Genomic DNA, 24,854 nt, shown 5'->3' on the forward strand with positions numbered 1-24,854 from the left:
AGACATAAATTATTATTTCCATTATTTCATGGGGAAAATTGGGACAAGCTACACTACATCAGCCAAAGGGAGGAAGAATAATAATTTTCTTTCTCTTTTTTTCTGTCTCTATTGATTTGTTAACCATTGGTGAAACATCAACAGACTTTACAAATAATACATGAGCATAAAGCAAATGAAACTGTATTGAAGATTGATGCATAAATGACCCACACAAAAAAACAATAAAATCAAAGATAAATGAATCACAATTCTTGCAAAGTTTATTTTTTAGAATGCTTTAACTGTGTATCAATTACTCTAATATCATGATTTCAATAAATAATGTGACATTCTTAGGAAAAAGGAACACATTACAAGTCAATGCAAAACAATGGTTTAGCCACAAGGGTTTAACAGCAACAGCAAGCTTTGTTTTTCTCCCCCCTGGGAGACATTTCTGAAACAGATTTTTTTCAGAAGCTCTGAAAACAAAGCTTTGCATGTATCATCACATTGTCATTTCTCTCCTTTTGGCTATCTTTAATCATAAACCTCAAATATTATTGAATTTGTTTATTTGCTATGTGGTTGAATTACTTTTAACTAGAAACTGGGGATTTCTAATCCTCTTAAGCCAAATTATTTTCCTTCTCAACTATGCACTAATGCTCTCATGATTTCTTGTTGATAATATAACATGTTCTCTAATCAGCACTTTCACTAATACAGTAGGACTTATATGGTTTCAGACTTCTCCTGCCTTGCTTGTACTTTCCCCGAGGTATGAATTATGAGGGCCATCAGCATGTGACACAAAGTGGAAAATTAGACCAGCTCGCATCACCTTATTTCAAATTCTTACTTTTTTTCCCTGTTGAGAAAAATTTTCACCTTACATATATTACAGAATTCACTAATGGCATATTTGCATCAGGATTAGAGGTACTTATAGCATCAGATCTACTTCTAAGCCCATTTCCATTTCAAAACCATGTTTACTTACTGTTTATATCAGACATAGCCTATATTTTGGCTTTACCTAGGGAGAAGGGAAAAGATGAGGGTGAGTAACACAGTTTTAACTCCATTCGCCAAAAAACTGATTTTTAGAAAATAAAGGCTTTTTAAAAAATATTTGAGCTAGCATGACCTGAAAATTTTTAAAACATTATATGTACATATTTTTCTATATATTGTAATGAATTTGGTTTTAAAATATGATGATATATTGGCATCTTTAAACTTTATTACATATAGAAATACTTGAATATGGAATGTGGGGAATTTTAAGTTTCAAACAGAGACAATACTAATAAATTTTTAAATTTACATCTATTTATTAAGAGATTAAGAGATTAACTTAATTATTATTATTTATGATTATTTAGCATGAAGAAAATTAAAGCAAACCCAGAAATATATTAGCCTTTAAGTACAAGAGCTATTACCCAAATGCAAGTTGGAGATTTTGTAAATGAATATGAGACATAAAATACAAAGTATTCAAAATTTTTAATTTCATTAAAATTATACTCTATAATTAATAATTAAGTTCTGTATTTCAAATACTATTACTATTAGCTTGATCATCTGGCTGATCATATTATTTATACTTTACTCTAAAAGAATTTTGGACCCTTCCTAATATCAAATTCATTCCAAGAGGAAAAAATACTATCACTGATGATATTTAAAAAGGATAGCCTTAGTCTCTCCCCTTTATGGTCCTTATTTTTCTTTTATTAGGTCATTTAAAAAAAAATCTCAGATATTTCAATACTCTTGCTGTAATCTTTTTACAGTTCTATTTACCAACCTGATAAAGTCTAAATTCATTCCTCATCTGGCTTCAGACTGAATGTTAGCTTAAATTTAGATATTTCCTACTCACTTGGAGTCCATCCATATCAACTTGCTCTTTACATGTATAAACTTATGTGTTTATTTATTTCTGCTATCTTGTACATGGCATTTCCTTAATTTGAGATGTCTTATATACAGTATCTTTAGCCTCAATAGTATATACCAATCTTTTTGGAATAAATCATGCTTTTACCCTCTATATAAAGTTTTCCTTTTAATCTTTTACTTTGTAATTAGTAATGCTAGTTCCTGTTGGTCTGCCACATCTATCAAGCCCAGGACACAATCTCAATTTTGCCATTCACTTTAGTATTATAATGCTTGGTTGTTCATATTAAAATTATTATCCTGATCTCACACAGACAATTGATTTCCCCAGAATCAAGGAACAGGCCTGTTGACATCAAGTCTAGTATGTTAGTTCAACTATAGAACTATTTATAAACACTGCATCATTTTGAAACTGAACATTAGGCCCTCTTTCTATCTGATCATAGCTATATAATACTTCGTCATTCCTTTTTGTTACATTCCTTACATTTTCTGTAACTCTCTCTGTTGACCCCCTCTACTTACAACACAGAAATAAATATTATGCTTTATAGAAATATTATGTAGACTTCATAAAAGAAACAGAGCACTGTATATAGCTACCTAATCTGTCTTTTTACTTATATTGGATAATCAAGCATAAGGCTGTGTCCCCCCGACAATGTAGGCGCTCAACAAATGTTTGTTGAACAATGAATAAACACATAACAAGTATTTCAATTTTTGACATGCTAAGTTAGAATTAACAAAACCATACTATTTGTATTGAATTTTTTTGGTGTTTTATTTTCTAGAGCATTCTAGGGTATATCCAGTTGATTTAAACAGAATCTGATAATTATCAAGGAAAGTCTAAAAAATGTAGCAAGAAATATATTCCTGCTTTGCCTTCAAGAAGGCTTAACTACTTCTTCAGGAGACTATCTCTAATAACATTAATTCTCTGTTTTATGTCACAGGATCCTGAGAACAATCACTATATGGAGAATGAAAATATCTCCTGCCACTCAGGTCAAAAATGACTCATATCAAATGTCAAAGGCCAAGAAATTGAAAATATAAGCTGTATAGCAGTACTGCCTAGAATTGAATGAATCCATAACATTAATGAACATAGTTTCTGAACAAAATTTTTAAAAAAAGTATTCAAACATTCATTTTTACCAAGGGAGACACCTTTAGAATGAAATTTCTGTGAAATACCTGTGATATACCTGTGATATCTCTATGTCATGACATTTTCCAAAATATTTGTTAAAAATAACAATCATCTTACTTAATCTTTCAAGTCTGTTAATTACTACAACATTTAGAATGGGAAAGACTGGCATAAAAAGAATGAAATGTACTATATTCTTTATTCAGTTCAAAAACAGTTTTTGGTTGCATCTACTCGATATTAGTCCTGGAAAACTACTCGATTTATAGAAAATGCATCTTTTTATTTATTAAGATAGGAAAAAAATGATTCCTGTTTTAATCAGCTTGGACTTCTATAACAAATTAGCATACACTGTGTGATTTAAACAAGAGCAACTTATTTCTCATAGTTCTGGAGTCTGTAAAATCAAAGATCAAGGTACTGGTATATCCAGTATTCAGTGAGGACCGTTTCCATGGTTGGTAGATGTCCACTTTCTTGTATCTTCACATGGCAGAGAGCAGAGAAAGAGAAAGAAAAGTCGCTTCTGTCTCTTGTTATAAGGGTACTAATTCCATCCTGAGGGCTCTTGTGACCTAATTACCTCCCAAAGGCCCCATCTCCAAATACTATAACACTGGTAAATAGAGTTTCCACATACGAATTTTAGAATACAAATATTTAGTCCATACACTCCATCCCTAACCTCTCCAAATTCATGTTCTTCTCACATGTCAAATACATTCATTCTATCCCAAGATTCCCCAAAGTCTTCAGTTATTTCAGCATCAACTCTAAAATCAAAAGTCCAAAGTCTCATTTAAATATTACCTAAATCAGGGATAAATGAGACTTGTAAAATTCATCCTGCGGCAAAATTGCTCTCCAGCTGTGAACCTGTGAAACAAATGTGCTTCAAAAGTACAATGGTGGGAGAGGTATAGGATAGACATTTCCATTCCAGAAGAGACAAATAGGAAGGAAAGAAGAGGTGAGAGTTCCCAAACAAATTCAAAACTTAGCAAGGCAAAGTTCATTATATTCTAAGGCTCAAGACTAATCCTCTTTGCCTTAATGGCTCTGCTTTCCAGACACCCTGGGGTGGCACCTTCACTTCCACAGCCTGGCATAATGCTGTCCATGCCGGGTTCCCCGGAAACAAACATTCAGTCCATAGAAATTTGTGTTTGAAAGTTTTTCATGGCTAATAAATGTTAGCAGGCATCTTTGTATCCAGTTAGGTAAAGAGTAGCTCATTTTGGAACTACAGAATTAGAAAAACAAAGCCAAGTGAATCAGGGTACATGCATACGTGTGTGTGTGTGTGTGTGTGTGTGTGTGTGTGTGTGTGTGTGTGTGTGTGTGTGTTTAGAAAGAAGGCATACAGTTTAAGGAAGACAACATTAAAATTTGAGGACATAGAAACTAAGGGAGGAGACCATCCCTCATATTGTCTTATGCCCAATTTCTGCCTCCAAAAAAAGAAGCAAAAACTAAAAGGCAGAAAAGAAATCCATAAGCAGACAGCCCAGAGAAACACCCTGGGCCTGGTAGTTAAAGATCAATCCCTGACCTAATAGGTTATTTGCATAAGAAAAGCACTGTGAAGATCCCTGTCCTGTTCTGTTCCATTCTAATTACCAGTGCATGCAGCCCCCAGTCATGTACCCTCTGCTTGCTCAATCGATCACAACCTTCTCACACGGACCCCCATAGAGCTGTGAGCCCTTAAAACAGACAGGAGTTGCTCACTCAGGGAGCTCAGTTGTTGGTGACGTGAGTCTTGCCAAAGCTCCCGGCTAAATAAAACCCTTCCTTCTTTAACTTGGTGTCTGAGGGGTTTTGTCTGCGGCTTGCCCTGCTACATTTCTTGTTTCTCTGACCAGGAATCATGGTGATTAATGGATGGTCAAGGCAGTCCCTTAGGTGGCTTAGGCCTGCCCTGTGGAGCATCCCTGCGGGGGACTCCCGCCAGCTTGAGTGACACGGATCCTGAGAGCGCTCCCAGGTAGGCAATTGCCCTGGTGGAACGCCTCTCCAGAGCAGTGCATGGCAGGCCCCGTGGAGGATCAACGCAGTGGCTGAACACCAGGAAGGAACTGGCACTTGGAGTCCAGACATCTGAAACTTGGTAAGACTAGTTTTTGGAACGTGCCCACTCAATTTGAGTGGAAGCGTGGCCTGATCACCCACAGCGTGTCCATACCAGCACTTTGCTTTTTTATTTTTGACTTGACTTGGATTGCCTGATACTTTGGTTTTAGTTTTGACCTGGCTTGCACTTCTTGTTACTCTGATTTTGGTTCTGATTCTGGTTTGGTATAAAGTGAAAAAGTGTGCGTGCACCCTTTTTGCCCATTCTTTGTTTTGTGGTGTGTGTGTGGTGTGAGCATGGTGTTTTCCCTCAAGAAAACACGGGTCAGGCACAAAGTAAGCCCACCCCACTAGGAACTATGTTGAAAAATTTCAAAAAGGGATTTAAGGGAGACTATGGAGTTACTATGACACCAGGAAAACTCAGAACTTTGTGTGAGATAGACTGGCCAGCGATAGAAGTGGGTTAGCCATCAGAAGGAAGTCTGGACAGGTCCCTTGTCTCGAAGGTATGGCACAGGGTAACCTGTAAGCCAGGGCACCTAGATCAATTCCCGTATATAGATTCTTGGTTACAGCTATTTTTGGACCCCCCACAGTGGTTACGAGGATAGGCAGCAGCAGTACTAGTAGCAAAGAGACAGTTAAGGAAGGTTCGTGCTCCACCTGCCAAGAGAAGTCAGCACCAAAAGTCCTGTCCGACCCAACACCAGAAGAATCATGGCAGGAATTGGTACCAGCAGTACCCCCCTCTTATCGAGAGCAGGGGCTCCCCACTCCTGAGCCCACAGCACCTACACCTCCACCAGATAGCCATGCTCCTAGACTACCCAGAGTAGACAAAAGAGGAAGTGAAGCCACGGGAGAAACTCTTCCCTTGGCAGCTTGCTTACGGCCCAAGACTGGAATCCAAATGCCCCTGAGAGAGCAGTGATATACTGGAGTAGATGAGGACAGACACCTGGTGGAAAGCTATGCCTTTGTGTATCAATCTTTCACCTCTGCTGACCTCCTCAATTGGAAAAATAATACTCCATCTTACACCAAAAAGCTTCAAGCTTTAATTAACTTGCTCCAAACTATTACACAGACTCATAATCCTACTTGGGCTGATTGCCACCAACTGCTCATGAGTGCTCTGAGCAGCAACTAAGTGGCTAGAGGAGCACATCCCAATCGATTACCAAAACCCCCAAGAATATATAAGAATTCAGCTGGCAGGAATAGATCCCCAATAGGACCTGAACGAGGGACCAGACATGGAGAGGCTATGATGGTACCAGGAGGCATTAATAGAAGGTCAAAAGAAAGGGGCTCAAAAGGCCACAAGTGTAAATAAGGTCTCTGAGGTCATCCAAGGAAAAGAGGAGAGTCCAGCACAATTCTATGAAAGACTGTGTGAGGCTTACCGTATGTACCCTCCTTTTGATCCAGGTAGCCCTGAAAATCAGCGCATGATTAACATGGCCTTAGTTAGTCAAAGTGCGGAAGTCATCAGGAGAAAACTGCAGAAACAGGCTAGGTTTGTGGGTATGAATACCTCACAGTGCCTGGAAATAGCCAATCAAGTGTTTGTTAATAGAGATGCAACAAGCCGCAGCAAAAGCCATAAGGAAGGCGAATGCCAGGCCAAGTGAAACACCGACTTACTGGCCGCGGCCATTAGGGGAATTCCCCCAAAAGGAGAGGGAAAGTGGGGGTTCCGGGAAGAATATCCAGTCTAATCGCCCACACTTGCAATGTAACCAGTGTGCCTACTGTAAGGAAATAGGAGATTGGAAAGATAAGTGTCCCCAACTGAAAGAAAAGCAAGGTGATTCGGAACAAAAGACCTCAGATAAAGATGATGGAGCTTTGTTCAACCTGGTTGAAGGGCTACTGGACTGAAGGGGACTGGGTTCAAGTGCTCCCAAGGAGCCCACGGTCAGGATTATAATTGGGAGCAAGGACATTAAGTTTTTGGTCAATACTGGTGCTGAACATTCAGTAGTGACCACCCGGTCACCCCCTTATCCAAGAAAACCATTGATATAATAGGAGCAACAGGAGTTTCCACGAAGCAGGCTTTCTGTCTACCATGGACCTGGCTCGGTGGGGGGGACACGAAATAGTTCACCAGTTCTTGTACATGCTTGACTGTCCCTTGCCCTTGCTGGGAAGAGACTTGTTTAGCAAGCTGACAGCCACTATCGCCTTTACAAAACAGGGCTCTTTACAGCTAAAGTTACCGGGAACAGGAGTTATCATGACCCTTGTGATCCCCCGGGAAGAAGAATGGAGACTTTTTCTAAACGAGCCCGGTCAAGAGATAAAACCAGCTCTAGCTAAGCGATAGTTTTGAGTATGGGCAGAGGATAATCCTCAGGGACTGGCAGTCAACCAAGCCCCCATATTCATAGAAGTTAAACCTGGGGCCCAACCAATTAGACAAAAGCAGTATCCGGTTCCCAGGGAAGCTCCCAAAGGAATCCAGGTTCATCTCAGGAGCTTGAAAGCTTACGGAATTATAGTTCCTTGTCAGCCTTCATGGAACACCCACCTCCTGCCTGTCCCTGTACCGACCAGTACAGGATTTGCGTTTGGTCAACCAAGCTACAGTGACTCTGCACCCAACAGTTCCTAACCCTTACACATTGTTAGGGCTGCTGCGGGCTGAGGACAGCTGGTTTACCTGTCTGGACCTAAAAGATGCCTTATTTAGCGTCAGAATAGCTCCTCAGAGCCAGAAGCTGTTTGCCTTTCAGTGGGAAGATCCGGAGTCAGGTGTCACTACTCAGTACACTTGGACCCACCTTCCCCAAGGATTCAAGAACTCCTCTACTATCTTTGGGGAGGCCCTGGCTCGAGACCTGCAAAAGTTTCCTGCTAAAGACCTAGGCTGCGTCTTGCTCCTGTACGTGGACGACCTTCTGCTGGCACACTTCATGGCAGTCGGGTGCACAAAAGGGACAGATGCCTTGCTTCAGCACCTGGAGGACTGTAGGTATAAGGTGTCCAAGAAGAAAGCTCAGATCTGCAGACAGCAGGTATGCTACCTGGGATTCACTATTTGGAAAGGGAAGTGCAATCTGGGATCAGAAAGAAAGCAGGTCTGCAGCCTACTGGAACCTAAAACCAGAAGGCAAGCAAGGGAATTCCTGGGAGCTGTGGGGTTTCCCAGACTATGGATTCCAAACTTTGCAGTGCTAGCCAAATCTTTGTATGGGGTTACAAAGGGGGGCTACTGAGAGCCCTTTGAATGGGGGCCTCTACAACAGCAAGCCTTTTGTAAGTTAAAGGAAAAACTTATGTCGGCCCCAGCGCTGGGACTACCAGATTTGACAAAGCCCTTTACACTCTGTGTGTCAGAAAGAGAAAAAAATGGCAGTTGGAGTTTTAACCTAGACTGTGGGACCCTGGCCAAGGCCAGTGGCCTATCTCTCAAAACAACTAGATGGGCCTTCCAAAGGCTGGCCACCATGTCTAAGGGCCCTGGCAGCAACAGCCCTGTTAACAAAAGAAGCAGATAAACTAACCCTTGGGCAAAACCTGAATATAAAGGCCCCCCCATGCTGTGGTAACTCTGATGAATACCAAAGGACATCATCACTGGCAAACAAATGCTAGATTAATCAAATACCAAAACTTGCTATGTGAAAATTCCCGCATAACCATTGAAGTCTGTAACACTTTAAATTCCGCCACCCTGCTCTCAGTATCAGAGAGCCAGGTGGAGCATAACTGTGTAGAGGTGTTGGACTCGGTTTATTCCAGCAGACCTGACCTTCGGGATCAGCCATGGGCATCAGTAGACTGGAAGTTATAGGTGGATGGGAGCAGCTTCATCAATCCACAAGGAGAAAGATGTGCAGGATATGCGGTGGTAACTTGATTGCTGTCATTGAAGCCAAACCGTTGCCACAGGGCACTTCAGCCCAGAAAGCTGAGCTCACTGCTTTAACTCGGGCTCTAGAACTCAGTGAACGTAAGACTGTAAACATCTACACTAACTCTCAACGTGCCTTTCTAACCAAGTGCATGGAGCATTATATAAGGAAAAGGGCCTGTTAAACCTTGGGGGAAACGACATAAAATATCAACAAGAAATTCTACAATTACTGGAGGCAGTGTGGAAACCTCAGAAGGTGGCAGTCATGCACTGCAGGGGACACCAGCAAGCCTCCACCTCAATGGCCTTAGGAAACTCTTGAGCTGATTCAGAAGCTTGAAAAGCAGCATCTACCCCTTACCGGGCATCGATATTAGCCCCCTTACTCCCTCAAATACCTGACCTGGTACCTATCTATTCTAAGGAAGAAAAAGACTTCTTCTACGAAGAAGAGAGGCAAGTAATAAAAGGAGGATGGATCAGACTGCCAGATGGGAGAGTAGCTGTACCACAGTTGCTGGGAGCCACATTCGTATTGGCCATGCACGAAACCACTCATCTAGGTCAAGAGTCACTTGAAAAATTGTTAGGCCAGTACTTCTACATCTCACACTTGCCAGCCCTTGCCAGAGCAGTAGCACAATGGTGTGTTACTTGCCGACAGTATAATGCGAGGCAAGGCCCCACTGTTCCACCTGGCACACAAGCTTATGGAGCAGCTCCTTTTGAGGATCTTCAGATGGATTTCACAGAAATGCCGAAACGTGGAGGTAACAAGTATTTGCTGGTTCTTGTGTGTACTTACTCTGGGTGGGTGGAGGCTTATCCAACACGAACTGAAAAGGCCTATGAGGTAACCCGTGTGCTCCTCTGAGATCTTATTCCTAGGTTTGGACTGCCCTTGGGAATCGGCTCAGATAACAGGCCGGCGTTTGTGGCTGACTTGGTACAGAAGACAGCAAAGGCATTAGGAATCACTAGGAAGCTATATGCCGCCTACCAAACTCAAGAGTTCTGGAAAGGTGGAGCGAATGAATCGGACTATCAAAAATGGTTTAGGGAAAGTATGTCAGGAAACAGGATTAAAGTGGATAAAGCCCTTCCTATGGTATTGTTTAAAATTAGATGCACTCCTTCTAAGAAAACAAGATACTACCCTTATGAAATACTGTATCATAGGCCTTCTCCTATACTACGGGGGCTTCCAGGCATTTCCCAAGAGTTAGGTGAAATTGAATTATAGCGACAGCTACAGGTTTTAGGAAAAATTACACAAACAAACTCAACTTGGGTAAATGAGGGGTGTCCCATCAGCTTATTCTCCCCCAGTTCACCCTTTCTCTCCAGGTGACTGCTTGTGGATCAAGGACTGGAACACAGACCCTTTTCGGCCACGGTGGAAAGGACCTCAGACCGTCATCCTGACCAACCCCACAGCTGTAAAGGTAGAAGGAATCCCAGCCTGGATTCACCACAGCTGTGTGAAACCTGCAGCCGCTGAAACCTGGAAGACAAAACTAAGCCCCGACAACCCCTGCAAAGTGACTCTGAGGAGGACAAGCCCTGCTCCAGTCACACCCAGAAGCTGACTGGTCTATACACGGCCGAAGCATGAGGAGGTTCATCGTGGGACTCATTTTCCTTATAATTTGGACTTGTATATTAAAAACTTCCACTGATTTTCCCCACATGGAGGACTGTTCTCAGTGTATACATCAGGTTACTGAGGTAGGGCAACAAGTTAAAACAATCTTTCGGCTCTATAGTTACTATGAATGCCTAGGAACTTTAAGAGGAACACGTTTATATAATGACACTCAGTACAAGGTATGTAGTCGAGGAAACGACTGCCCAGATGTGTGTTATGACCCCTCTGAGCCTCCCTTGTCCAGTTTTTGAAATAAGATTAAGGACTGAAGACTGGTGGGGACTCATAAATGATACAAGTAAAGTATTAGCCAGAACAGAAGAAAAAGGGGTGCCCAAACCCATAATCTTGAAATTTGATGCCTGTGCTGTCATTAATAGCAATAAATTAGGAAGAGGATGTGGTTCTTTTAGTTGGGAAAAAGACTATATGAGCAAACATAAGTACATTTGTCATGAATTAGGACTGTGTGGAAATGAATGTGGATACTGGTCTTGTGTCATTTGGGCGACTTGGATTAGAAAATGAAAAGGATCCAGTCCACCTAGAGAAAGGAAAAAATGGCCCTTCCTGTACTAAGGGACAATGTAACCCCTTAGAGCTAGTAATAACCAATCCCCTTGATCCTTGCTGGAAAAAAGGGGAGCGTGTAAACTTAGGAATCAATGGAGCCAGACTGGATCCTTGAGTAAATATCTTAGTTCAAGAAGAAGTTTACAAATGCTCTCCTGAGCCAGTGTTTCAAACCTTCTATGAACTAAATGTGCCAGTACCAGAAATTCCAGGAAAAACAAGAAATTTGTTTTTGCAATTAGCTAAGCATGTAGTCCAGTCTCTCAATGTCACTTCATGTTATGTGGAGGAACTATAATGGGAGATCAATGGCCATGGGAAGCCCAAGAATTAGTACCTACAGACCCAGTTCCTGATGAATTTTCGGGTCAAAAGAATCACCCTGATAATTTCTGGGTCCTAAAAGCCTAAATTATTGGACAATATTGCATAGCTAGAGAAGGAAAAGAATTCACTAACCCCATAGGACGACTTAGTTGTCTGGGACAGAAACCGTATAATGGTACCACAAAAACAGTCATTTGGTGGAGTTCAAATAACACAGAGAGGAATTCATCTAGTAAGTTCCCAAAGTTGCAAACCTTGTGGACCCACCCGGAGTCCCACCAGGACTGGACAGCCCCCACTGGATTATACTGGATATGTGGGCATAGAGCTTATGCCAAATTACCTGACCAGTGGGCAGGTAGTTATGTTATTGCCACTATTAAACCATCTTTCTTCTTACTGCCCATAAAGAGAGGTGAACTCCTGGGCTTCCCTGTCTATGCTTTCCGCGAAAAGAGAAGCATAGCTATAGGAAATTGGAAAGATGTTGAATGGCCCCCTGAGAGAATCATACAATATTATGGGCCTGCTACTTGGGCACAAGATGGCTCGTGGGGATACAGGACCCCCATTTACATGATCAACCAAATCATACGGTTACATGCTGTCTTAGAAATAATCACTAATAAAACCAGCAGAACCTTGACTATTCTGGTCTAGAAAAAAACTCAGATAAGAAATACTATCTATCAAAATAGACTGGTTCTAGACTACTTGCTAACAGCTGAAGGAGGGGTCTGTGGGAAATTGCTAATTGCTTACTAATTGCTGTCTACACATACAGGATTAAGGGCAAGTAGTTGAAGACATAGTTAGAGACATGACAAAACTGGCACATGTGCCTGTGCAAGTGTGGCATGGATTTAATCCTGGCGCCATGTTGGGAAAATGGCTCCCAGGGCTAGGAGGATTTAAAACTCTTATAATAGGAGTTATAATAGTAATAGGAACCTGCTTACTGCTCCCTTGTTTGCTACCTGTACTTCTTCAAATGATAAAAAGCTTTATCACTACCTTAGTTCATCAAAATGCTTCAGCACAAGTGTACTATATGAATCACTATTGATCTGCCTTGCAAGAAGACATGGGTAGTGAGAATGAAAGTGAGAACTCCCACTATTGAGTGAGATTCTCAAAGGGGAGAATAAGGGAGACCACCCCTCATATTGTCTTATGCCCAATTTCTGCCTCCAAAGAAAGAAGAAGTGAAAACTAAAAGGCAGTAATGAAATCTACAAGCAGACAGTCCGGCGCCACACCCTGAGCCTGGTAGTTAAAGATCGACCCCTGACCTAATCGGTTATTTGCATAAGAAAAGCACTGTGAAGATCCCTGTCCTGTTCTGTTCCATTCTAATTACCAGTGCATGCAGCCCCCAGTCACACACCCACTGCTTGCTCAATCGATCACGACCCTCTCACGCAGACCCCTTTAGAGTTGTGAGCCATTAAAAGGGACAGGAATCACTCACTTGGGGAGCTTGGTTGTTGGAGACATGAGTCTTGCTAAAGTTCCCAGCCGAATAAAGCCCTTCCTTCTTTAACTCGGTTTCTGAGGGGTTTTGTCTGTGGCTTGTCCTGCTACGAAACAATAGAACAATGACATTGAAATGTTGTGTGTAATATCCTATATTTTAGTATCTTATGGTAAAGAAGTTTCTAACATTTGCATTTGCTTTTTTAAAACAAATTGAAATGGCACAAACTAGGGTAAAATATTTCTGATAACAAAACCAGTACTTTACTGGTTTTATGATACGCATTCTTTGGCTTTCTTGGAAGTATCCTCTGTACTTGTCCACTCTTTAAAGAACCACAGAATGTTACCCTTACTGATGAATTGAAAATACATAGAAAATAAATCGGCATTTGTTTAGGATTTCCCCCAAACTACATACGCTTAGAAGAAACTAGTGAGGAAAATACAGTCTAAGTTAAAAAGAACTCGAATTTTACAGCAAATTGAATCTTGGAAATCTCTCTTCATATGAAGCAAGAGAACAAAGAAAAAATATTTACAATATAAGAATATCGAAACATATTTGAATACCCGGAGGACAAGATTGGCCTGATGTGGATAGGTCTATAGAAGACCCTGAATTGGTTTCTAGCTGTTCAGCAAGCTGCATTTGGTGGCCGTATTATTATTGTGAATATTCTTATGAAACCAACAGTAACTAGGTCACAGTATGCCAGTTGTAAGCCATCCTGTTTGCAGGGTTGTTTGAAAAAGAAAACTTTTATTGTTCCTGTTTAGAAAAGGCACATTCTATTTGAGCCCTAACTTTCAAACGGGGGTACAAAGCAATTCAGTTATTTTTTAGGACACAAAGCAATGAGTATAAGAAGGAAGAAAAGGCTTTTAAGGAAAAATAATAAATGCGTATGCCACATAATGAAAGTTAGCTGCTCTTTCAATGGCTTCTATCTGTCATTTACCAGTTTTAATCCCTTTTTCTATGTTGGCAAGAATAGAAGCAGGAATACAAGATGACAGTCTGGGTCAGTCACCATCGTGTTCATGCCAAGTACGCAGCCTGCTATCTGACTCTAAGATGACAGAGAGCACCCTGAAAATGTTCCAAATACGGTTGGATTCTGTATTTCACACTTCTTTTGCATCTCTTAATGGTAGTGTGAAGTCTCAGTAAAAATAACAAGAAAAATACCTTTTCTTAACATACGTATCATCTAGGTATTTAAAATCCATTAACTCTTTAAAATGATAGAATTTTAATGAAGACATATTCAGTCTACTTGATTAGGTTTTCATATTTTTATGTATATTGGCAATGTATACTAAAATAAGTGTATGTTTATTATTTTAGTGGTGACATTTTTCTAAATACTGTTCCACTATCCTCCAATTAACATTCACCTGGTTGTAGCACTTGGGAACTTCCAGTTTCACCTCTGATGGGTAAGGAGCTTGCAAGTCACTATTCCCATGCTTACAACAAGAGAAAAAGGCTGAACAAGCAGAAAATAAAAGGATTTTTTGAACCTATCAGAGAATTGAGGTCACAGGGCAAACTACCATACTGAAATTTGAAATAGGTGAATTCAGAGAATCACAGCAGAGCTCTGCTTACTTGGAGCAGACGCCACTGCTACCATAACCTAGCAGTAATATTCTAGTGGTGACTCTGACAGATTGTGGAAGGCTGAGAAGAGAATAACAGCATGAGAGTGAGAACTCCTGGGTGATGCAGATTTAGGAGGGTCTCAAGACTTTTGCGATTTTCACCTCCAGGAACCCCACCAGTTAACTCAGTGAAAATACAGTAAAGATCTCCGTGGCCACAGCAGGAGGAAGGGAAAAGTAACCATCCTAAAATTCTGGAGTCTTCTTCATAACAAAGGGCTCATCTGATCTGGAGGAAAAGTTAATTGTCCTATTCTGGCCCCTTCTAACCTGGGTATTTTACACAAGTGAAGAAAAAGAGAGTTTATAAAGTATCTGTGGAGGTTAAAGTCCAAGGACATGGTGCCTCTAAACAGAAGAAAGTTAAAAAACCAAAACCTGAATTTCCTGTATACACACCTTTAGAAAGTATATAGATTCAGTCTCATGATCATGGAACTTCCATAGAAGAAACTGAGGAACAAATGGAAGATTGGTTGGAAAACAGGAACCGAACACAGGAAAAAAAAAAAAAAGGCACCTGAATGGACAGAAGAGAACCTCAGCCAAGTGATAAGAAGTATGGCTAAGTTCCCAGGAAGGGCTCCAGGTCCATGGGAAAAGACTGCCCACGAATTGGGTCAATGTGTGACAGATACTTAGCCAAAGGAGACTGATTCCGTGTCTGCAATAGATATTTTTTCCATTTATCCTGGAAGTGGAAAACCACATTGTGAAGTGGTGTTTTTTTGTTTTTGGGGGTTTTTTTTTTTTGTTTTTTTTTGTTTGTTTTTTTTTTTTTTGCCAAGTATTAGTTCTGTTTTCTTAATAACAAAGGTACCTTGGAAATAAATATGTAATAAATCTAAACTTTTGTTGTACAAAAAAAAAGACTGATAAATAATAACAAAATTAGAGAATGCTCCCCATTCTGTGATATCCCTGCAGGACAGTGGTGAAGAGAACTCTTCACAGTGGGCAGAACTTCAAGCAGTGCACCTGGTTGTACACTTTGCATGGAAGCAGATATGACCAGATGTGCGATTATACACTGATTCATGAGCTGTCGCCAATGGTGTGGCTGAATGGTCAGGGATCTGGAAGAAGCATGATTGTAAAATTGTTGAGAAAGAAATTTGGGGAAGAGGTATGTGGATGGACCTCTCTGAGTAGTTGAAAACTGTGAAGTTATTTGTATCCCATGTGAGTGCTCACCAAGTGGTGATCTCGGTGGAGGGGTAGTTTGATAATCAACTGGATAGGATGACCCGTTCTGTGGACACCACTCAGTCTCTTTCCCCAACCACACCTGTCATCGCCCAATAGGCTCATGAACAAAGTGGCCATGTTAGCAGGGATGGAAGTTACGCAATGGCTCAACAACACGGACTTCCACTTACCAAGGCTGACCTGGCTATGGCCACTGCTGAGTGATCAATTTGCCAGCAGCAGAGACCAACACTGAGCCCTCGATATGGCACCATTCCTCAGGGTGATCAGCCAGCTACCTGGTAGCATGTTGATTATATCGGACCTCTTCCATCATGAAAAAGGCAGAGGTTTGTACTCACTGGAATAGACACTTAATCTGGATATGAGTTTGCCTATTCTGCATGCAATGCTTCTGCCAAGACTACCATCCTTGGACTCACGGAAAGCCTTATCTGTAGTATTCCACACAGTACAGAAATTCTGACCAAGGCACTCACTTTATGGCTAAAGAAGTGCAGCACTGGGCTCATCCTCATGGTATTCATTAGTTTTACCATGTTCCCCATCATCCAGAAACAGCTGGATTGATAGAACGGTGAAATGGTATTTTGAAGTCACAACTCCAACTCCAACTAGGTGACAACACTTCGCGGGCTTGAACAAAGTTCTCTAGAAGGCTGTGTATGCTCTGAATCAGCGTCCAGTATATGGTACTGCTTCTCCCATAGCCAGGACTTACAGGTCCAGTAATCAAGGGGTGGAAGTGGAAGTGGCACCACTCACTATCATCCCTAGTGATCCACTAGCGAAATTTTTACTTCCTGTTCCTGCAACATTACATTCTGCTGGCCTAGAGGTCTTAGTTCCAGAGTGAGGAAAGCTGCCACCAGCAGACACAACAATTACTCCATTATACTGGAAGTTAATATTGCTACCTGGACACTTTGGGCTCCTCCTACCTTTAAGTCAACAGGCTAAGAAGGGAGTTACAGTGTTGGCTGGGGTGACTGACCCCGACTATCAAGATGAAATCAGTCTACTACTCCACAATGGAGGTAAGGAAGAGTATGCATGGAATACAGAAGATCCATTAGGGTGTCTCTAAGTATTACCATGCCCTGTGATTAAGGTCAATGGGGAACTACAACAGCTCAATCCAGGCAGGACTACAAATGGTCCAGGTCCTTTAGGAATGAAGGTTTGGGTCACTCCACCAGGAGAAAAACCATGACCTGCTGAGGTGCTTGCTGAAGGCAAAGGGCATACAGGATGGGTAGTTGAAGAAGGTAGTCATCAATAGCAGCTACAACCATGTGACCAGCTGCAGAAACGAGGACTGTAATTGTCATGAGTATTTCCTCCTTCTTTTGTTAAAGATATGTTTGTGCATGTATACACTTATACTAAGAAAATATCTTCATTTTCTTTCCTTTTCCTTCATCACGTGACTTAAGATTTAATGACTTCATATCAGCATTTAAGTATTTTTAACTTTATGTAATAGTATTTGCATTGGGGATTGGTGCGTTTCAGGTTGTGTGAAGGATAGGTATTATGTTATGTATAATTATGACTTTATTATTGTCTTTATTTGAAGATTATGTATGATTTCAGGAGATATGTATTTGTTCAAATTCACGAGGAATGGACTTGTGATGGTTAATACTGAGTATCAACTTGATTGGATTGAAGGATACAAAGTGTTGATCCTGGGTGTGTGTGTGAGGGTGTTGCCAGAAGATATTAACATTTGAGTCAGTGGGCTGGGGAAGGCAGATCCACCCGTAATCTGGTGTGCACGATCTAATCAGCTGGTAGCAAATATAAAACAGGCAGAAAAACGTGAAAAGGAAAGATGGGCTTAGCCTCCCCAGCCTACATCTTTCTCTCATGCTAGATGCTTCCTGCCCTCAAACATCGGACTCCAAGTTCCTCAGTTTTGGGACTGGAACTGGCTCTTTTTGCTCCTCAGCTTGCAGACAGCCTATTGTGGGACCTTCTGATCATGTAAGTTAATACTTAATAAACTCCTATATATATGTGTATGTATGATATATAGGATAACTAATACGATATATATACATATATACATAAATATCCTATTAGCTCTGTCCCTCTAAGAGAACCCTAATAGAACAATACCTTCAAACTGAACCGCACAATTTAATCAGTATATCTAATTGATGTTTGCAGAATACCTCATCCAACAACAGCAGCATACACATTTTTCTCAAGCTTATATGGAATATTAACCAAGATAAATACATTTGAATAAATGTAAAAAATAGAAATAAAAAGTATGTACCAGACCACGCTAGAATTAAACTAGAAATTATAGATGACTGGAAATAGCTGAAAAATTTAGAAATATTTAGAGATTAAACAATGTATTTCTAAACACAACATAATGCAAAGAAGATATTGCCAGAGATATTAGAAATATTTTGAATATGAAAATGAAAATAAAACATTAACATTTGTGGGATGCCACAAAAACGGTGCCTAATTAGAAGCAAATTAATAGCACTGAATACATACAAAGGTCTAAAATAAATGACCCAAGTTTCCACCTTATGAAACTAAAGAAGACCTCTTTAATCAGAAGGAAAAAAGTAACAATTAGAGAAGAAATCAATGAAATAAAAAAGTAAATTAACAATTTGAACAGCTGGTTCTTTGAAAAGATCAATAAAATAGATGAACCTTTAGCCGGGTTAACTAAGAAAAAATAAATAAGATAAAAATTTCTAATATCAGAAATGAAGAAGGAATCATCACTACTGATATCACAGGCATTAAAATAGTAATAAATAATATTATGAACAATTTTAAGCTGTTCAAATGTTGCAGCCATGTTTATAAATACTCATCTTGGCCAAGATTGATCTGGTATAAGCCAATATATAGAAAATGTTTATTGAGCACTTATTGTATAATAATTTACTCTAGCTTCTGAGGATCCAACAGCAAGCAAACACAAAAAAGTTCTTTCCTACACTGAGCTTACATTTACTTACTGCCTAAACAAATAATTTTAGAGGTAATGAGAATTCAGATTTTTTTTCCTTGCTTCTGCCTGTGATTCTTAATTTTGTTATTTAATCTTAAAAATAAAAAATACTAAATCAGTGAAATCATACTTTTTGTTTACAAATTTTGACTTTCCATCACACTCCAAATACAGTCCTTGAGGTTAAAGTATCCCTATTTGTTATAACCCTGCCTCTCCATACTTCCATGACTCTGCTTTTGCCAGCATTCTCCGCTTTTGAGTTTCATAGATAGTGTTGTTGTTTAGTTTACTTGAAATACTCTTCAGCGAAAATAGCTGCACGGCTTGTTTCCTCCCTCCTGTTAAGTCTCTGCTCAAATACATCTTTATTGTTGAAATCTTTCATGACAGGCCTGTACAAAATAACAGCCTAACTTTCATTAATGTTCTTATCCTGCTTTAATTATCTTCATAGAAGTGGTCCCCAATGGATATAATATATAAACTGTACTTTATCATCTATCTACACTCACACATGCCACTAGAAGATAAGCTGCATGAGAGCAAAATGTTTGTTTAGTTCATTGCCTCACCAACATTTGGAACAATGTCTGATACACAGAAGGTACTCAGTAGCAATTTATTAAATGAATAAATTCCCAATTTAAAAATATGTATATATTTTTCTATATTGGAAATTTTCAAACTTATATAATCATAAGAACAATCTGGAGAATTATAAAACATTCAGATTTCAATTTCAATATTCTTTCAGCTTTTCTATGCTACTAAAAGATGACACATAGTATAGGTGAGCCTTCACTTAGGAAGTACTTTTAGCATCTTTGCATATAGATATTAAGGGAAGAAATGAATGGTTCTGAAGCACAAAGTGAGGAAAATAGATATATTGGGATTTAGGAGTAAGGAGTATCTGGAGAAATAGAAAAACATAGACAGGCAAGCACTGTCTTAGAGACAGTTTAGAACTGAGCAAAATGCCTGGAGGACGAAGGGTGCAAAAGCAGGTGGATGCACAAAAATGCCAAATAGAAAGTGGCCAAATACATTTTACATTATATTTTTAATGTAAAACTTCTCCACTGGTTAAGAACTTCAATGAAATATTCAAATAACAGTGACTATAGAAAAAATTCAAGAAAGGGGGATCTATTTCACATCTGGGTTTCAAAACATAGAAAGAAGTTAGTGAACAGAGGCATGAGTCAGACTGGTTGCTGAGGACCAGTTGTGTCCTCACCAAATTTATATGTTGAGATCCTAACCCACAATGTAACAGTATGAGGAGGTGAGGGTGGGAGGTGATTAGCTTTTGACAGTGGAGCCCTCATGTATGGGATTTGTGCCCTTTTTATAAAATAGAACCCAAAGAACTCTCTTTTTCTACCATGTGAGTACACAGCCAGAGGACGGCTATCTATGAACCAGAAAGTGGGTCCTCACCAGATATCAAATCTTCCAGTGCCTTGATTGAACTTACACTTGCCAATCTCCAGTTGTGAGAAAAAAATGTTTGTTGTTTCTGTTACCCATTCTATGGTATTTTCATTACAGCAGCCTAAACTAAGACAGTGGGAATCATCGAAAACAGAAACTTCAGACAGGACACTGGATTTCAAAATATGGATCACTGTTATCAGTTATGATTTGATGAGAAAAAGAGAACTATGAGAAACAAAATGGATGTATTATAAAGTTTAAACCTTACATGATCTTGGGTGCTGGTTAGATATTATATGTAAGTCTTCTTCCCCTATGTCAGATGATGGTCCTGAAGCTAGAAAGGAAAAATGGAAATAAACTGAGAGAGAAGAAAGACAAACTAGAATATCTGAGTATGAGCTGAAACCCGTGAGGATAAACTGAAATTTGTCCATCATATAAAGCTATATTAGTCTCTCATTGTCTCCAGCCTACGATTTTGTTTGTATGGGGGGCCTGTAGTATAGCTGGGGTATTTCTCTACAGAGTTCCATGTAAGTACGGTCTAGGATTCAGGGAAACTGAAGAAAGAGATCAGAGGGAAGCTGAAGGAGCTTTGGGTCTGGCTGCAGTCCCAAGGAGATCTGGCAGAATCTAAAGCTGTTGTGGGCTAGCTACCACCTCGAACCAATGACATGAACCAGTAGATCCACATTCAAATATGTGACTTGTAAGAGTATCTCACTCTAGTCTGATTTTCCAAACATAAACAAGATTGCTGCTTAACTCCTTTCTTCCAAATCTTGTTAACGTATCTACTGTGGAAATCCATAACTTAGAATCATGTAAGAAAGGGAATTGTGAAAATGTGGTTCCAAATTTGTAATTTTAAGACAATATAAATGCAGTCTGTAACTGATATGTATTGCTGTGTGAAAAGCACACAGTAGTGTAAACAATAGCGTAAAAGGTCACCTTCATTTATGATTGTCTTTCAAAGTTCTAGAGATTGGCCTTGGCTGGGTGGTTCTAGCTCTGGGTTTCTCATGCGGTTGCAGATAATGAGTAACGGGGTCTGAAATCATCCTAAGGAGTTCTCTCACATGTCTGATAGATAACGACGTCAGTCACCTGGATCCCATTTGCTGCTTTGGGCTGAAACACAACTCAGTTGCCTGGATTTCATCACAGCATCATGGTTGGTTTCCAGGGCAAGCATCTGAAAGATAGCCAAACAGAAGCTGTTTCACCTTTTATGACATAACATTTGGAGTCATGCATTGTTAACTCTGCCATATTAATAAATGTATTAGTCAGGATTCAGTTAGAGAAACAGGACCAGTAAGGAATGTATACCTTGAAAGGAATTCACTTATTTTAGAGGCTGGTTAGGCAAGTTTCACAACCATAAGGTACTCCATCAGGAGCAACAACTTGGAACTCTTGGATATGACTGAGGCTGCTGTCTATAGCCCGCATTTTTCAGAAAATCCCCCTGTTCTGCTCCTAATCTGGAGATCATCAAATTCCACAGAATGATTGCTATATGAAAATGATAGTCACCGCTTCAGTCACATCCACTTTGAAATCCAAGTTCATGCTGGGAGCCTTTAACCAGCTCATTGATACATTGATATTTCTATTAGACCAAGTTAATGAGCCACTCAAGATGAGAATAGAAGGAACAAGTCAGGGCTTGCAAATGAGTTTAGTTGGTTTATCCTATAGATAAGAGCATTGATGTGGTAGCTCTAGGCCGCATCACACTGATTTGGAAGGCTTAGAAAATGCCATGCCCATTTGCAGATCACTAGATAAATAGCTTGAGGAGAAAGTCTTACAACATTGATAGAATCAGATATATTACCCATGTGTTTTTGTTTTTGTTTGGTTTTGCCTAAACGTCTGTCTGTCACACATGATTTTCCTCTTCTGTGCTCTCACAATAATTTAAAAACAATATTTATAAAGATAAATATAATTTAAAAATTAAATAGATTCAAAATATTTAAATTAACTAAGTAAAAATGCTGACTCTATGTGGAACAAATTAAATGGAATCTCAATAGCTATATTACTGATATCTTTAAACTTTCTTCTCTTGCTTATTTAACATAAGCAAATAAGAAACTGATATATTTAAGCTCTCTTTCACTGCTGATCACCAGCTTCAGAATCTATTCTCAGAACTTAAGATCACAAATGGTGAGAACCATGACTATGTATAAAAACAAGCTGGAAGCAGTTTCAACCTTTGGCATTCTGAGAGTTTCTTCCAGAGAGTGCTTATCCCAGCAAAAGCAAGTGAAATATAGATCTAAATGCACAGTACCCTGTCACGTCCGTGACTTTACTGCTAAGACTTGAAAAAGAACTTTTCAAACTTCTTTTTTCAGGGACTTCACTACTCATGAAAGAATCTTTCCTTTGTTAAAAAGAGATCCATTGATTTAGGAAATTAAGCCTAAGACGTTCAACTATGCAGTATTACTAGTGACAACATAAGATGTTAAATCACGTAGAATTCCACATTACAGTGTGAGTTTCAAGCCTCCATTGAATACTCAACTGACCAGGAAATAAGAGGAAATAGTTTATGTAAGAATTCATTGTAACACGAATGAGTTATTTCTGCATTTAACTTACTGAAAATCTACTTGAAACACAAGGAATACATGTAAACTACTAACAGATTTATCAAGGGAGTCTATCATTGGCACAGTCTATTTTAAGGAAATTCAAGTTCACAAGGCATGCAAGACAACTCTCACTGTTTCCTGCTAGTCAGACCACTTGCTACTGTGAAAACATCATATTTTAAGAATGACATATGTACATGTGAGTTGTTGGAAGTTTTCCTGGAATCGCATGCTATGGAGGAAAAAAAAAAAATCACGATTCTAGTATGGTATAGTCCTTTAAAAATTCTTAGAGGACACAAGACAACTTTTTCTTAAATACGTGAAGAGTAGTCACAGAAAAGAGAGAGAAGACACTGTGAAAGTAAATCTGTAGCAGAAAAGTAAATATTACAGAAAAGATAGTTTTGTTCACTATAAGAAATAGCATTTAGACCTGTCCAATTGTGGATATATCTCCACAGGACGTATTGAAGCTCATTATTTTTCTTTCCACTTGCAGTTTTTACTAATAGGGACAAACATTCACCATTTCAGCAACTCTGCATACATTAGCAAGTAATTTTATAGTGCCATTTGGCTTAATAAGAAATGCATTCACAAAGGTCCTTTTAAAAAATAAGCTATTTGTAAATCGAGGCACATCTGTAGTTATTTTCTTATGACTGGAAATATTAAAACTGGATATCAATTGCTAGTTAACAGCTCGAGGGGCTTTTTGTGCTTGATGGAATGTTGAGCTATATGTTCCTAGGTATTCTTTTGCAACGATAAGATTGTTAATAGCTTAATAAAGACTGCCAAAGTAGAATTAAAGAGTTTGGCTTTACTGTTGCTTTTTTCTCATTTGATCATGGAAACTTATTTAGCCTCTATCTTTTTCATGCTTACAGCATTATTGTGCTACAAGTCAGCATGATAAAAGACATAATGCATGAAATAGTTTATGATAATCTAATATGCACGTAATATCATACTCTCTGAAGTTCTCTGATGTGGTGGATTTCAGGTGGAATTTGAAGAATGAGTAAGATTTAATTAGGAATAGATTTCATTCTAAAAGAGGAGTAAAGACAGAGGCAGATTACTATGATTTGGAAATACTTTAAAAAAATTTCCAATGGGCTATTCTGGGCAATTGGAAGGTAGGATGAACCTACCCCATATGGCATCAGTCAGTAAACTAGAATCAGTGGACCAACTCTGGCCTGTTTTGGTAAATAAAAAGTTATTGGATCCCAGACTTGCTATTTCTTTACACATTGTTTACGGCTGCTTTTCTGAGACAAACTGGAGAGTTTAGTACTTGTGACTCTCTAGAGACTGAGTGGCAGCAAAATTCTAAAATATTTGCTATCTACTCCTTTTAAGGAAAAGTTTGCTGACTCCTGCTTTAAGGAATCTTTGTGTGTCCTTAGAAAAGAAAAAGAGAAAGACCTTGCCTGTGAGAAATTCCCAAAGGATTTTCTCTGCAGCAGCAATTCTTTGTTCTTTATTATTTTGGAGATAATTCATATGATAGTTTTTAGAATATAAAAGACAATAATGGTTTAGTGGAAAAGCAGGAAGATCTCAGTATTTCACAGCAGCTAAATTTCTGTCTCAGCAACAATAAGGAGGTTGATTTACAATTTATTTAAATGACAGTAATCATGATACCTGCAATATATGACATCTTGTGTAACTTCTAGTATTATTTCATCTTTAGTATTAAACAATAAATCTTGATATTGCTTAGGATTACGAGAAGAGTTAACTACGTAAGTACTCATGCTATATACCTGATCGAAGAATATATATTAGAAAGTCTTCATTCTTCTTCAGTACCTCATTTTTCCTTTATTCATCTACTCATTTATTTCTTCTTGGCCGAAAAGGCAATTCACTTCAAAAAGCTA

General features: G+C 39.2%; 1 long non-coding RNA gene across 1 annotated transcript; it reads right to left on the minus strand.

Annotated features, from left to right (window-relative positions):
• Nucleotides 1-643: 643 nt before the first annotated feature.
• LOC126930219 (uncharacterized) lies at nt 644-24,854 on the minus strand. Its single transcript, XR_007717486.1, has 4 exons — nt 24,738-24,854; nt 21,449-21,536; nt 20,604-20,672; nt 644-1,021 (listed from the first exon to the last, which is right to left on the minus strand). It is a non-coding gene; the product is annotated as an uncharacterized LOC126930219 (long non-coding RNA).

The sequence above is a fragment of the Macaca thibetana genome, chromosome 11 (assembly GCF_024542745.1).
Source record: "Macaca thibetana thibetana isolate TM-01 chromosome 11, ASM2454274v1, whole genome shotgun sequence".
NCBI classification, from domain to species: domain Eukaryota; kingdom Metazoa; phylum Chordata; class Mammalia; order Primates; family Cercopithecidae; genus Macaca; species Macaca thibetana.